The 4,486-nt window shown below is 35.8% G+C and overlaps 1 protein-coding gene across 1 annotated transcript in view; it reads right to left on the reverse strand.

Annotated features, from left to right (window-relative positions):
• Nucleotides 1-2,170: 2,170 nt before the first annotated feature.
• Nucleotides 2,171-4,486, reverse strand: part of LOC107670899 (von Willebrand factor A domain-containing protein 8-like) — a 16,889-nt gene continuing 14,573 nt past the window's right edge. The window contains exon 10 of the mRNA XM_016463706.1: nt 2,171-2,261. The gene's annotated coding sequence lies outside the window, so the exon portion shown is untranslated. The remainder of the gene's footprint in view (nt 2,262-4,486) is intronic.

The raw sequence follows: 4,486 nt of genomic DNA on the forward strand, positions 1-4,486 counted from the left end.
ACTGGTGGTGGATGAGGAGATACCCCCTGACAATGTAAAGCGCTTTGAGTGCCTAGAAAAGCGCTATATAAAAATGTAATGAATTATTTTGTCCATCTATTGATCGTTCACACAACCAAAATATTCAAGCTTCAAAAAGTACATAAAGACATTATAAAAGTAATTCACATAGGTAATAATGACAGAATTGTCTTTTTTGGCACTAACACTCATAACTAAATGATTTGGAGAGCACTGAGACCTATTCGGACGGGACTAGTTTTCTAAATGATGTTTGAGTTACAGTGCTACAGTATGTCTGTAACTCGTCTGCAATGTCTGTGATTTTATGTACCGATTCAGATGGGACTAAAGGCCTGTTCACACCAAGGACAATAACTGTAACAATAACTTTTAATCATCGTTCGGTTTTGAGAATAGTGAAGTCACAGACTTTCGCATTCGGACATGATGAGATTTCTAGAAGGCCGTTTGCTCTGGAATTTTTAAAGTATGCAACTGACTCTTATCACAAGGCTGAAGCTTATGGCGGACTTGTCAGCATTTTTCTAAGCTAAAGCCTCAACATTCATAGCATACAAAATTGTGTTTTTGTAATTAGACTTGTCTTGTCTGTGCTTTTTAATTTGATCACTTCATCAGACATCTTATGCAGGTTTTTGTTGAAGTGCATCCTGGAATTGTAAGGAAATATGCATGTTGTCTTAAAATTTGGACAAGAGATGCTTTGCTTTGAAAATTAAAAATGCTACCGATATAGGCAGCTCACTAGGTTTCAGAACAGAGCATAAGAGTGGCAAGTACACAAATGATTAATGGACAGTAACCTACCCGTTTTCTTTGTAGAAGAGAAGCCAGTTCTTGTGGGCAAACACCTTGCACATTTTGTATACTGGCTAATGTCAACAAAAAATATTAAGTTTAAGATTATTAGACGTGATTGTTTGATTTTACACTGTGTCCTTACCAGAAGTGATGCTAGCAAAGACACCATAAATGGTATCATTTCCATGTTAGTCAGAGTTTTTGTCCAAACCAGCCACAATGGTGATACATGACGAACTACAGGGATTCTAGTTTTGGAATGGTTTATATTTCTGCAACATCACAGCTGGGAACAAAAACTTACAAACTGTGTGTCCAGTGATAATAATAATCTGAGGTACTGATTATATGCTTTGTATAATCTTAAAAGTGTTTAATTTGAGTTTGAATATCATCCTGTGTGATTTCAATAGTAACCCATAATGCAGGGTTTCCCAAACTAGGGTTTATGGTTTATTGCATAATTAGAATAATGCAAAATAAGTGTAAAAATAACTACAACTTTAAAATACATCAAAATTAATCCTTACTCAAAAAGATACATTTTGTTTACCTATTGTTTACTATCATGTGACCATTAACCAACATCAGAGAACTGTTAATGTGTTGTTAAATTATTTAAGTATTGTCTTAAAAAAAAAAAAAACATGCCATATTGAAAGTGACAATGGATAATTAATCTCAGATCTTGAAACTAAATTGCATCACACCTGGTTATAGGGAGATGGCTGGGAACACTGCAGAAATTATACATTCAATACGTGACCCTGGACCACAAAACCAGTCTTAAGTGTCAATTTTTCAAAATTGAATGAATAAATAAGCTTTCCATTGATGTATGGTTTGTTAGGATAGGAGGACAATATTTGCCCGAGATACAACTATTTGAAAATCTGGAATCTGAGGGTGCAAAAAAATCTAAATATTGAGCCTTTAAAGTTGTCCAAATTAAGTTCTTAGCAATGCATATTACTAATCAAAAATTACGTTTTGATATATTTACGGTAGGAAATTTACTAAATATCTTCATGGAACATGATCTTTACTTAATATACTAATGATTTTTGGCATAAAAGAAAAATCTATAATTTTGACCCATACAATGTATTTTTGGCTATTGCTACAAATATACCCCAGCGACTTAAGACTGCTTTTGTGGTCCAGGGTCACATATGTGTTTTTCTAGAGCAGTGGTTCTCAACCTTTTTGTCTGTCCACAATAACAGTTGATAAAGGTGTGAATTCAAATAATATTATATTAGTTTGCCGAGGCCCCCTGGTTAAGAATGACTGATCTAGATGAAGATTTCCACCTGACTCTCTTTGTTGCTCCACCAGTTTGAGGTCTTGCGTGGTGGTTCCTCTTGTTTGTCCTGAGACAGGACCAGTCTCCTCACAGAGCCGGTGACCAGGTCCAGATGCAGCACTGTGTTGCCCTACAAAAATGAGACAGGAATGTTCACACTGTTCGGTTCTGAAAAAGGTAAAATCAGTTCATTTAATTCCCTGAGGTACACTTATAATGTTAGATTAATGTCTAGGTTTTATGCACCAAGAACAGTCATAATTTAGTTTTACACAACCATTTTCCAGCCTCTATCTGACCCTGGCCTTTTTTACAACTGTGCCTTTAAGACATGTAAATGTCCTTTTCACATATGATATGAATATTTTATGCAAGTATTATGCCAGCCTCCCGTTACCTTTCACAGGAAAGGTTGGTGAGGAGTTGCAGGCCTTAAATCCCCGCACCATTAAATCTTCAGCATAATGGCTTCCTTATGCCCTGGCTTGCGCACACCGCATTCTGTCTGTGTTATTAATAGAAGCCTTGCATCACTTCTGGACAGATGGTGGGTCGGGCTGAGACGGGCCGTTATGGTCACGGGCCGCACTGTTCAACCTTTATTTTTTCACCACTGGAAGAGCAATGACCCCTGGATGACCCCCTGTGATGTCTGGACATCCATATTTTTAGATTTTTTATAAGTAATCATGTTCTCCACATCCCTTTTTCCACTGCTAACAGGTGTTTTAAGGTTTCCTCCAGGCTCGACTCTAATACACACCAGCTGCATTGTATGAAAGTAAATTCCTATTAGATTTCTTTCTGGTTTTTGGTTTGGTACCTTATTATGTAAGTGAAAGGGGTAGTTCACCCAAAAATGTATATTCTTTCATTGTTTACTCACCCACATGTTGTTCCAAACCTGTATGAGTGTCTTTCTTCTGTTGAGCACAAAAGAAGATATTTTGAAGAAGGTTGGTAACCAAACAGTTGATGGTAGCCATTGACTTCCATAGTATTTTTGTCCATACTATGGGTATCGTCTAATGTTTGGTTACCCACATTCGTAAAAATATTTTCTTCTGCGTTTAGCAGAATAAAGAAACTTATACAGATTTGGAACAACATGAGGGTGAGTAAATGATGGCAGAATTTTCATTTTTGGGGGAACTATTCCTTTAAAGGTATACAGTATCAAAAACAGCTTATTTAATTTTGATGCTCAGAGACAAAAATGGTTGTGTAAAACTAAATTAAAGGGTTAGTCCCCCCCAAAATGATGAAGATATTTTAATGAAACTTGAGAGATTTCAGTCCCTCCTTTGAAAGTCCGTGCAACCAAAACTTTGAGGTTACACAAAGACATTACAGAAGTACTTGAATTGAGCGATTTAACCCATGTGTTCTGAAGAGACACAATTGCTTTATATGACAAACAGCTTTAATTTAGGCTTTTATTTACATATAAACACTGATCAACATGCATACATATAGCACATCAAATATGGTAAATGGAAGTTCAAATGTACTTGTGTGGCATGCATGAACAAACCTCATTGGTTCTCGCACTTCAAGTAAGCACATTTGAACTTCTGTTTGTAATATTTGATGAGCTCTATGCATGAATGCAAATTACTTTTACAATGTCTTTATGAACTTTTTGAAAAGTCAAAGTTTCGGTTGTGCAGACTTTCAAAGGAGGAACAGAATCTTTCAGATTCCATTAAAAAAAACCTTCATTTGTGTTACAAAGATGAACGAAAGTCTTACGGAAGGACATGATGGTGAGCAAATGATTTAAGGTTTGGGTGAACTATCCCTTTAAATGTGTGTTTTGGTAAATCATGATTAATATTTTAAGTATACTTAAAAAAAACTATTTTAAATCTTACAAAGGTCACCATTTAAATTTTAACTAAGGAAAAACAAAGCCTATAAACATAGTGACAACAACATCCAGCAAAGTACAGTTGATAATGTGCAGGCTTCAGTATAACTCAAGATGTTGTTTAACATGTTATTTAAAAATAAATAAATAATAAAAACACCAAATGGTATCATTGCACAAACATCACATCTCGGTAGACTACGGTGAATCTATTAGCTCAAAACTCTGCCTCAAACTTGTTTTGATCTGTGACCATTTACTATTTCCATCCGCTATTATTAGACATTGTTTTCCCCTCACGGGTTTGGTGGAAATGATGCATCTATTGATGATCTTCTGTTTCCATGTTCAGATAATAACAGCATGTCTCAGATGAACCTCAGGGCAGCAATAACACCTGTAAATGGATTGCTAATGGCAGAAAGTGGACATCAACACTTTCATGTGAAGTGTCCTTGTAGAAGAGCGGGTTCACACACACACAA

Source organism: Sinocyclocheilus anshuiensis, unplaced genomic scaffold (genome assembly GCF_001515605.1).
Source record: "Sinocyclocheilus anshuiensis isolate Anshui unplaced genomic scaffold, SAMN03320099.WGS_v1.1 scaffold1366, whole genome shotgun sequence".
NCBI classification, from domain to species: domain Eukaryota; kingdom Metazoa; phylum Chordata; class Actinopteri; order Cypriniformes; family Cyprinidae; genus Sinocyclocheilus; species Sinocyclocheilus anshuiensis.